This window comes from Uloborus diversus, chromosome 4, assembly GCF_026930045.1.
Source record: "Uloborus diversus isolate 005 chromosome 4, Udiv.v.3.1, whole genome shotgun sequence".
Classification (NCBI taxonomy): Eukaryota; Metazoa; Arthropoda; class Arachnida; order Araneae; family Uloboridae; genus Uloborus; species Uloborus diversus.
In genome coordinates, this window is record NC_072734.1 from 53,312,069 (window position 1) to 53,324,566 (window position 12,498).

Here is a 12,498-nt window from a genome sequence, read left to right on the forward strand (position 1 = left end):
GAATAGTGATTCAAGTACCGAAAGTACTTCATTACACAATTTTCTGGTACAAGTTAACCAGTTAACTTGTACCAGTTAGTAATGTTTCGAGAAATTCATTTCGAGAATCAAAAACGAGTTGGTTACCTAGTTTCAGCATGAAAAAACAAGCTCGTGTAAAATCAGATGAACAAAGAAAATGTTTTAAACTGAGGACAAAATCTATGAACTTTGATTTGCAACCAAAGAAGAGACACAACCGCACTCACTGCCGAAGTTCACAATGTGTTCCAATCAGAAAATACTTTCCGTACCTATGGTTGCTTGGCGCAAATCAATTATAGTTGGATAATATTACGTCAAGCTACAGACATACTTTTCTACCACGGACTGTATGGAAAGGCAAACATCCGGTTTACAGGAGAAAATGGAAGCCTCTATTCGCAAGTCCAATAAACTATAGAGGGCGCTGCCGCCATTGTCTAATGGTGGATGAAAAAGGTAAAATAAACAAATGCCGTAACTTATAACTTGCTTTGACGCTTAGTGAATAACATTAATCTTTCATCGTTTTTGTGGGAAGCATTCTTTTGTATTTTTCTGAAATTACATTACACCACAAACTGTCTAAAGCCTGTAACATGTCCCAAAGAAAACACGTGGAATGGAATGTTTCACTTTTTTCGGAAGTATTGTTAATCACCGCCAGGTAGCGTATTCGAGCTCTGGAGTTGCGAATTAGTTTTTAGGGATGTCAGCTTTTGCAGATGTATGTTAGCCTCTAAAATAAGCAGAGTTTGATTCAAATGAGGGGAACACGAGCATCAAATTTTTACTTTTCGCCCTCAATCAGATAGACTTGTCTTAACTGGAAGTTTGCCAATTCCATAAAATCCGTGGTTGAACTGATGGAAACTACAAAAAATAAATGCTGAAAATTAACAAAACATGCTGGTTAAACGTAGCCAGAGTCTCATTTTAAAGAAACTTTGTTTTTCACTTGTATAAAATCTCAAGGTTTTGCTGAGAGCGGTTGTTGCACCAGAATGAAGTTTCCCAGATCTCAAATTTTGAGAACATGCAATTATTCTACAATACTTTACAATGGGGTTCTTTCCAAAATTTTAAAAGTATTTTTTCTGAAAGAACATGTTTAAAAATATAGGATCTGACCATTTTTTAAATAATTTGTTCAAGTTTAATATTTTTAAAAAATTACTTAAATCGGTGCGCTTTCATTGTTTACGTTTCTGTCGTGTGACATCACAAATGATGACATACCATTCAATGTTGCCATTCACGGAGAAAAATATTTAATTCGCATCTTTACTCACGTATATTGGCAACGATAGGGTTAATAGCAAGCGTAGAGTGCAATATTCAATTCGCTTCTTGATTATCATAACGTGGAAACGTGGTAGAAAGATGCGCCGAATCGCATCATTTGTGACGTCATAAAGACCACGCCTTGTTTTCAAAATCGGACATTTTAAAAAATGAATTTAAAAATAACTGTTGGGAGAATGAAAGCATTTCTGGGTCCATGTTATTTTTTTTACTTCTTTTTACAAAAAAGGAAGTATTGTATTCGCGAAAAAAGTTTCACCCAAAAATCGGCCTTTATTTCCATTTTGCTCACCCCCAAATGAATGTTGAGTTTTTTTTTCAACCCGACCACACGTGGATAGGTGCCTAGAAACGTACAGACACCCGAAATATCTATTTTGACGATCCCCGAGTTAATTACAACGAGTTTTCTCGTGACGTCTGTATGTACGTATGTATGTGCGTATGTGTGTATGTATATCGCATAACTCAAGAACGGAATGCCCTAGAAAGTTGAAAATTGGTACGTAGACTACTAGTGGGGTCTAGTTGTGCACCTTCCTTTTTGGTTGTGTTCGTATGCTCCAAAGGGGATCTTTTACCCCTTTTTGGGGGGAAATCAGTGTTAATTTCGATGTAAACTTAAGTGGTGTTATAATTTGGCGGACACTTGGCGATATATCACCAGTCTTTTGGTCGTCGAGTTTTGCCGCCAGCTTGGTGACAAATTTGGCGATTTTTTTTTTAAATCTGGTTTCAATTGAATCATATTAAAACTGCCAATAATGAGAAAATGACATTAAATTGGAGTAAAAGGAAGTTATGTGATGCACACATCAGCTCGTTTTTTTTTCATTCTATCAATTTCAGTAACTAAAAGTAGTACTTTTGACTGAAGGAAACAAAACCCATTGGATTCCATTTCTCAAAAATTTATTTTATCATTCCACTCTACTTTGCAAGCGGCAAGAAAATGTGCAATTTTTTTTTTTTTTTTTTGCAAGTAATTGATTCTTTAAAAAAAACTTGGTCACTGTCAGATTTTTCGAAATGATAACATATGCTTAGCTAAAACAGCTTTATGAAAATACAAATCTACTCATTGCAGTAGTGAACATACGCTATTATATCAATTTACTCTTTAATTTTTCCTTTTCTTTTTGCAGGAACTAAAGTTCCATTTTGGAAACGACGTTACATTATCGCATGTTATGGATTTTTGGTGTACTTCCTTTTAAGTGCTCACAGAATAAACATAAGTGTCGCTATTGTAGCTATGGTAGATTTTTCGCATTTGGAAAATCATTTTGTGCCACAAAACACATCAACAGAAACCAGTAATGAAATGTCACATAATCAGGTAGGTTAATTTAATATTAGTAGCCTTAACTGTTGTCAAAATTCAACAAAATCTGTTCAGTGTCCTTAACGCCAAAACATTAATTTTTTAAACAATTTAAAATTTGGTTCCACGTCATCAACAAAAATTACGAAACATTGTTTGCTACCAGGATATCTCTTTGCTTTTCCACTCGACTTGAGAGAGAGGACTTTCAACGTTTTACAATGTAGTGGAATAGAAAAATTATTTAAATTTTTTTTAGACAAAAATGTTTTTTTTTCTCTTTAAAAAAAAAAAAAAATACGGATGTAACCTCTGATTGAAAACATTTTGCTAATAAACTTTAGCAGTATTTCCCAAAAAGTAGCAGGTATAAAATAAATAGCTCCCTCACCAAGTATTGTAGCTGAGATTGAAGCGAACGGTGTAGATTGTAGCAGGGGTTCCCAAAGACTGTGAAGCAGGAAGAGTCAATGGGTGCTGCAAAGTGTCCACGATATCAAAGTGTACGCATATATAATAGATAGGCGTTTGTGCCGTGAAAAAATTATAATTCTTCATGGGGTTCCACGAATCGAAAAACGTTTGGGAACCCCTTTATTAAGTAAAATCCTTAGCATTACGTCACAAGCATGATATGAATTACTTTTGTCCATGGCTAGAGTATGATTGCAAATCTTTAAAAATTAATTTCAACTGTTCCTCTGAACAAATTCATCTTTTACGGAAAAAAACCTAGGTCTTATTGATTGATGTCGAAATTGCTTTGATGTTTTTTTTTTTTTTTTCGTTTTTTTCAAGACATATAATTTTATGTAAAAATACTGTTAATTAAAAAAAATAACACAATCACACTTAAAAAGCAGTTCTAAATTACCCTACGGTAAGAAGAAAAAAAAATATATACGCGCGTATTCAATGTGGCATTGTTTAAATTAGAGACCAGCACACATTTATACGGCAAACTGGCGTTTCATAAAACTAATAACAGGTGTTCTAAAAATGGCGATTCACTTCCACTAATGTATTGAAAACACTAATGTATTGCAAAAAATAAGAGAAAAAAAAGTATAATGACACAAAAATAGCAGAATAGAACATACACGTGTTTCGGGGTTACAAAGAGCCCCTTTTGCAATGCAAAATAAGTGAGTTTATGAATGAGCGTGGATTAGCTTTGTTTTGGAGAAGACAAACACGCATATCAGTTATTAAAAAAAGTGCATTTGTGTTAAGCGTACATTTTCCTTAAAACTAAATGAAATAATATATCTAGAACGACAGTGAATGCGATGATATATAAGAAAATTAAAAGAATAAAAAAAAAATCAAGTAGATCTATAGCTAGGGCAAACCTAACCTGGCAGCATTCTGGAGTCTGCGCAGATCCTAATCGCAACATTATGATGCTCCCAGGTTAAGTTTACCCCAAACATGGTTATTGATTTTATTAGTAAAACCTTTCTAATTTGAACTAAAACGCATAAAACTTCAATTCTACCTAAATTGGAAGCTCCAAACAAATCCCCTTTACCTAGAAAAACCCATTAACTTGATTGGTATCAAATTTTTAAGTTTACCAGTACGGTTTCACACCCAAGTTTACAAAATAAAACTTATTGCCATTTTCATTAATCTATCCGTTTGTTTGCCTATCCATATTAAACTAGTGTTCGCCCAGTGGTCGAAAATCGACCATATTCATAAATGAATATTAGAAAAAACTTGCATGAATTTAACAATTTCCAACATTTTTATTTCTACTCTTACTCATATTTACTGCATATCTGGAAACATACATTTTTTATATGTACACACAATACCAAACAGTAATAATTTATTCCAATTTTGCTTTTTGTCTGTTAATCTCAAAATAAATGGATGAAAGGGGATAATTCGAAATGGGGTCGTTTCTGAAATTTTAAAAGGCTTTTTTCTGTTCTGCTTAAAAACATGAGTTTTAACCATTTTTTAAATGATTTGAAAAAAAATAATATTTTTTAAATATTATTTTAATTAGTGCGCAGATTGAAATTCATTTTTTACGCTTCTGCACATGGCATCAAAAGCGATGAAATGCCATTCACTGATGCTATTAGCGCACATCGCAAATTATCATAACCTGGAAACGCGGTTGACTGTAAAGCGTAAACATGTGGTGCAGCAATGAAGTAGCGTGCCAAAGTACATCACTTGTAATGATATAAAGACCACGCCTTATTTCCAAAATCTTACATTTAAAAAAATTAATAAAAAATAACTGTTGGGAAAACAAAAGTTTTTCTGGCTCCACGTTATTTTTTGGCTTGTTTTATCAATTTCAGCGACTAAAACTAGTACTTTTGACTGAAGGAAACATCCCCATTGAGAAATTGGTGTGGTCGCAAATTCTTGGCTTGAGTATTGAGTAAGTTACTTCTTCGTCATTAGAAATATAAATTTCCAAGTAACAAATGAACAACTCTACTCGTGACAACATACAGGGTGTCTATAAATGATGGACCCGATTTTAAAAAATCATATTTTCAAAAGTCCTCGACGGAATAAAATAATTAATGCATAAAATTAAGGAGAAAAGTACCAAGTTGACAATTATCTCGACATGTTGGAAATTTGGTTATTTCCGCAACTGCTAGAGTACAGTCCCGATCTTATCTTCCAACAAGATGGAGCACCTCCTCATTGGTCTTTGTCGGTTCGTAGTTACTTAAACAATTTGCTTCCACACAGATGAATAGGCCGTGCGGGTGAAGATGATTTAACGTAATTCACATGGCCACCAAGATCTCTAGACTTATCCCCATGCGATTTCTTTCTATGGGGTTACGTGAAAGACCGTTTTTTTGTGCAGCCAATGCCGAAAACACTCCCAGAATTGAAACAGCGCATTTCTGCAGCATTACAAACCATTAACAGAGACATGTTAGAAAATGTGTGGAGTGAACTAGATTATCGAATGGACGTACGCCGTGTGACAAGAGAGTCCCATATCGAACATTTATAAGGTAAAAAAAACTTGGTACTTTTCTCCTTGATTTTACGCATTAATTATTTTATTCCGTCGAGTACTTTTGAAAATACGATTTTTTTAAATCGGGTCCATCATTTATAGACACCCTGTATAAATGTCCATTCGAAAACACTAGACGTCGTAATAATAGTACAATTTAAAAAAAGGTCGTCTTTGTGGTTTGTTTATGGTTAAGGGCGGTGCATAACTGATGTCACACTTTTAAACATTGTCGACCCTCTCTCCCCTTTTTCAAAATTTCGCACTTCATCTAACCCCCTCTTCCCTGTGTCACATGTCACGCTGTTTTTCATTACGTTCCTAATCAAAACTAGCTTGTTGTCACTTTCTCCCCATTGTCCCTCTTGTCATTTCTTTCCTCTCCCTTGTCACAAACTGTTACAATTTCGTGAACCCCGCTTTCAAGCGGGACTTAATTCTTGGACTGCCCCTGTTTTGTGGTAACCGTATGGAAATATATATATTTTCCTACTCTTTGCTTACGAATGCAAAGAACAAAAGTTTCGCGCGCTGAAATTGGTGCCAAAAATTTGACGCCAATAGATGAAGAGCGCCAATTTCCCAATTATCGAAACCATCTCCATTAAAATGATGTTGCAAAACTCAGATGATACGTAAAACTTCTGCATGATCAATATTTCTTTTAATTAGTTTAATATTATTGAGTAAGTTGCATTGACCTCTGCCGTTAGAAATATAAAATTCCAAACAATAAAGTGAACGAATCCTACTTGCTACATTAAAAATTGTCCATTCAAAAATACTGGACGTCGCAAAAATAGTGCAATTTTATTTGAAAAATCGTGTTTGTGACTTGTTTACGGTTTAGGGGATAACTGACTAATGCGCTTTTCAAAATTTTTGATCCCTCTCCCCTTTGTTACAAAGTTTCATACTTCACCATACCCCCTCTTCCCTTTGCCACATGTCACACTGTTTATCATAAACGTTCTTATATAAAAAAAAAAAGGCTTGATGTCACTTTCTAACCATTGTATGTCCCTTCTTGTCATTTATTAAGCCCTGAAATGCATTTTTCGTGTAGAAAAAGCTGTTTAAAAAATGAGTTAAATCTTAATGTTTCACGCTTCAAACAATGAATTTCAACACTGCAAAAGACATAAAATTTTTGAGTTTCACGAACTAAAAAAAGCTTATAACTTTTTTCCTAGTGTATTTAGGTTATTGTACCTTGGACGCCCTGGCAATTTCTTCGTTAGGAGTATTTTTTAAAGACCTTTCCAACCATATCAAATTCTAAACTAGTATGTTGTGGCCATCACGAAACTTTCTTCTATATTTTTCCTTTTTCTGATCCCTCCCCATGCTTGACGAGGAAGCAATATTCCTAACAAAAACAAAATTACACATGCAAAAACTTGACGACCATCCCAATGTCTGAATTATTGTAAAAACAAAACAAAGAGCGAAAATTGAAAGTTACTTTAAAAGCCTTACTTGAATTAATTACAAATATAAGATGGCAACAGTTAAAAATTTTAAATCATTGAGATAATATTTCCGATCATTTCCATACAATTAAAATCACGAGAAATACGCAGACGACAATCTATTACGATTTATCTTTCTTATTGTTGCATTAATAAAGCTATTTTTATTCGCAAAAAAAAATTTCAACACCTCTTGGAGCGATTGGCGTCAAAATTGAACCAAAGCCTGTTTACGTATGGATTCACATATATTCCAAATTTCAACCAGAACGTAGCATTACTTCTTGAGATAGGGCACTCACAAGGGAAAAAAAGAACGGGCAATTGCGCTACCCCCTTTTTAGCTGTTGACACCAAAATAAAATCAGCTCTTATACCCACTAAGGGCTACTTGTCAAAAAATTTTTGTTTGATTCTGTTCGTTATTTCTTGAGATACAGCAGTCACAATTGACGACAAAAAACGTTCTATAACTCAACCTCCGTTTGAGCTATTGACACCAAAATTGAATCAGCACCTGCTCCTGTTAGGGGCAACATATGGATCAAATTTTGTTTGATTCCGCCATTAACTTCCTGAGGAATAGCAAGCACGCGTAACTCAAAAAACGTCCCATTACTCCACCCCCCTTGGAGGAATTCGCGCCAAAAACCAATGGGCACAAGTTCACATAGGGGCACATATGTGTACCGAATTTCGTTCAATTTCATGCGGTAGTTTTTGCTGTAGAGCGACCACAAAAAACTGGTCACACACAGACGTGACACACATTCACACACACACACACACATACACACACACACACACACATACACACACACACATACACACACACACATACATACACACATACACACACACACACACACACACAGACAGACATTTTCCAAAAATAGTCGAAATGGACTCGGCACACCTCAAAACGTTCGAATCCGTCAAAATTCGAAATTCGAAAATTTGCTCGAATCCAATACTTTCTTCTATATACAGTGAAACCTGTGTAAGTTGACCACTTGCGGTGCAGTACTTTGGTGGTCAACTTAGACAGGTGGTCAACTTATAAAGGGGGTAATGATTTTTTTTTTTTTTTTTTTGTCATTTCTTGCACCATGTATTCATTTTTTGACTAATTGACACTTACTCTTTCCGTTCAACTCACTTTCATTGCTTAACATTACTTTGAAACAATAATTTAAAATGTTATTCAAATATTTTAGGAGGTTATTTTCTCAGAATTTTCGTATAATGTGTCATGTAAATTTAAAAATTTCAGTAAATTGATCAAAAAAAAAAAATCATTGTTTATAAAAAGTTATTTGATATTAATAGTTCCTAAAAATTCATAGCTAATCAAAAATAACAAATTTTTCGCTTTTTTTTTTCTCATATACATTTAATACAATTTATAACCATGATGATCTACTTTTCAACAAAATAACTCCTTATTGAAATTTGGTGCACTAATTAGACACTAGTTTTGGAAATTCCATATGTGTCAGCTAATTTTCTCTGGAATTCTCCCTTTCAATTAATTTTAATATCTGGAAAAAATACTTTGAACTTTTCTACTGACACATGTTTTCATTGAACAGAGTACAAAAGGTAATCTCAAATAGAACAACAAAAGAAAAACAATTTTTTAGAATAAAAGGGTTCTTAGTAGTTTTTCAATGTGGGGGTTAAACTTAAAAGGAGGTTTAGTTATGCTGCTGTTTTATTTAGCTGGTAAAATGCTGGTCTGGCATCAAAAATATTCTTGGAAAGATATAAGAAAAATAATAATAAAATAAAATAATTTGCTAAATTAAGTTTTAAAAAATAAACCAAGTGGTCAACTTACAAAGGGTTTTTTACAATACTCCAAACCAAATTTGGGGTACATTAGTGGTCAAGATAGACAGGTGGTCAAGATAGAAAGGTGGTCAAGTTACAGAGGTTTTCCTTCATTATACAAGATAGGACTAATTCCGTTCCTGTCAAAAGCGGTCAACATAGACAGGTGGTCAACTTACAAAGGTGGTCAACTTTACAGGTTTTACTGTATTAGATATAGAAGAAAGTAAAAAATGGACCATCCGTTCGCGTAGAAAGAGCCATTTAGGACAAAAATGCGTTTTTAATTAACATCTCCGATAATTAGCGTTAGACTTCAAAAGAATTTATTGATGACACTAAAACTCGGCAACAACTACCGAACAAAAAAAGAGTGAAGGAATCACAAACAGAGGAGAAATCGGTACCGAAAGAAAGCGGCTTGCATATTAATATATAAAGATAAAAGTAAGGTTTCAAAGAAACTCTGGAAGGAAATCTGTGACGGACGTGCGTCCAGGAGACCCTATAGCACCTACAGCCTTGAAATTTCGTACAAAATTACTTCGAGCCCCGGGGTTATGCACCTGGTTTTTTTTTTTTTTTAATTCCAATTAGTTATTTTGTAATTAATTTTTTAAGCTCAAATTTCGCGTAAATTGCCTGTTATTGCCTATTAAAGGGGTGAAAATGACTTATACATATTAATATTATATATATTCGGAAAGGGTAGAATTTTCCGCGTTCTGCGCTATTTGTTTCAATGCTCCTACTTAAATACGGCGGGAGTTTTTTGTGTTTTTAGCTTGACCTTTTTTAGGTTTAATTTAAAAACAGGCACTGCTTTCTTCATTAAATCTATCAGTAAAAAGCGAAGAAATTGTCCTACAGTTTTCTTTCTGACATCACTGATAAGAACGGCTTTTTTTACTCCAGATCTAACTCGACCTACGGTTGAAAAACTAAACTTCTATCTCCAAAGGAAAAACAGTTACAAGCCGTTAAAAATCAATTTAAAGTAATCTCATATCCATTAAAATTATTGATGTTTTGTTTGGCGTTGCCATAGTTACGTCTTTTCGATTCGCATGTTTCTTCTTTCTTATTCACAAACTTTAAGGGTTTCGATTTTAACGGAAAATCTTAGGCTCGACTCAACTCAAGCCCCGAGTTAAAGAGCAAAATTTATTACTAGAGACCACGAATATGAAAGCGACTTTTCAGACGTACAAAATTGCAGTTTTTCAATGCTCGTGAACCCCTTAGCCCTTACGGCTCTGCAAGTTGGTTCAAGTTATTTTGAAACCCAGGGAAGGGAAGCTTTTTGATCCAAAGGGAGCTCATAATGCGTTTTTAATCTGTTTCTTTCTAACTGACGATTTAAATCTTGGCGAATCAAATAAGATTGCGAAGCAATCTTCGGGGGTTGGTGAGTGTTAGTGAGCAGGGGGCAAAGCCCCCTAGTAGTCTAAGAAAGATGAGACAGGAATAAATAATTTCCTTTTGAAACTCGAAGCTTTTTGATACCTGCTTCGCAACGTCTTGCCTTTTTTTTTTTTTTTGAGAATGATAACAAAAACATTTATACGGTTTGCTCTCGTGAGTCAATACTTTGTATCTACTAATCACAAAATGAATAGACCTACGAACAAGACCGTGGCTTAGTGGGAATAATTAGCAATCTTGATTACTCAAAGACGGAGTAAAAAAAAAAAAAAGAATAAGCACGGCATTTTGAAATGCATGAAAAAGCAAGCGAATTACGACTAGTGTGGATTAAATCTTTTTTTTTTCAACAATTTAACTGACAAGAACTTAAGTCGTCACATTTATATTTAACTAATTGCTAGATGAGTCTCTTAAAAATGAATTAAAGAGAGCATTACTTACTCAGTTCTTTCTAAATGTATTAGAGACAAACTCTCAAAAAACCAACACTGTTTTGTAAATGTCCAAAACATCTTATATTTGCACATAACTATATTTTTTTCCCTTTCAGCCTATTATACAGTATAAGTGGAATCCAGAAATTCAAGGTTATATTTTAGGCTCCGGGTTCTGCGGGTACTTGTTTTCTCTGCTGATTGGAGGAATATTAGCTGAAATATTCGGACCTAATATAATACTATTCTTAGGAGTATTCATTTCATCATTCAGTACCATGGTTACTCCCTTTACAGCCATTGTTAGTCCATATTTACTGATGGCCATTCAATGTGTACGGGGAATCGCACAGGTAAGTCCCCCCTCCTCCCCATAAAAAAAAAGTTACTTAAATAGGTAGTTTAAATTTAGTTTTTTTTTTTTTTTTTTTTTGCTGAGTAACAGACGAATCTCATAAGATACGTCCGTTCTTGGGTCAAAATAAGTAAGTAAATAAATAAATGAGTAAATATGTATATTAGGGTGGCCCTTAGTTATAGGGCACTTTTTGAAAGTTAAAATTTCATTCCTCCTACCCCCTTTACTTGTTCCAATGAACAAAAAAACAGACTTGTGCAAAATTTTCCTTCATTTGGACAATTTCTTTGGTTGCCTCAAATGACTTGAAGTTCAATCAGTTCTAAATCTTATGAAGCCTTTTTAAAGATTACATTTTTTTTAAATATTGCAACAATTTCTTGAAAATAAATCTATTTTATTATGACAAATAATTGCCATAAAATCGAAATATAAAGTGAATAGCTAATGCTAATCACTATTTTTTCATAAATGAGTATTTAGTATCAGTTGGGCAGTTTTTACGGTCTTCAGCTTGGATTTCTAAAACAAATTTTCTCTTACTGTAATCTTTTGCGAGATTATTATACTGTGTTCCTAAATTAATTTTACATCCCTTTCTGCTGCATCATTCACATTAATTATTTTATCAGTTTTTTTCCATTCCGCTTATATAATCAGGGTCCTCCTTCCGAGTTGAAGGGTCTTTGTTGCAAAATTCGAAGCTGATAGAAAATCAAGTGCAGAAATACTTTGAAACAGAAGTTACATAAGATGAAAAATCGTGACTTGTAAACAGAAGAAAATTATTTTGGTGTGGAATGTATCTCTTGTATTGGATGTCTTTTTATTCCTGTTCTTCATTCTTTCTACTTATAACTAGAGTCATATTTCTCTTAACTGATTAAACCATTATCATCAAATAAATGTAGAGCGATATTCAGTAAATTACACCCATTAGCCAGGGCTAAAGCAGAAATACATGAAATATACTGTCAGCTCAGTCATTTCCAGCCGCGGATTGCAGTTTCGTGCTTATTAGCACTCATCAGCCCGGCATAGGAAAGTGACTGAGCCGGAGATGGAAAACCTCTTAAGGAGGCCAAGCGTGCCAAACAAACTGGTAGCTAAAATAGAATTAGCACAGACCAGACGAGTTACCGAAGCAATGGTTCGGTTCAACTCGAAGATTTTATAGCGAGACATGGTATAGTCAGTAACTTATTGAATATACTATGCCTTGCCATCAATCTTCGAGTTGAACCGTATTCAGTAACTTACTGAATATACCATGCCTTGCCACCAATCTTCGAGTTGAACCGAACCATTGCTTCAGT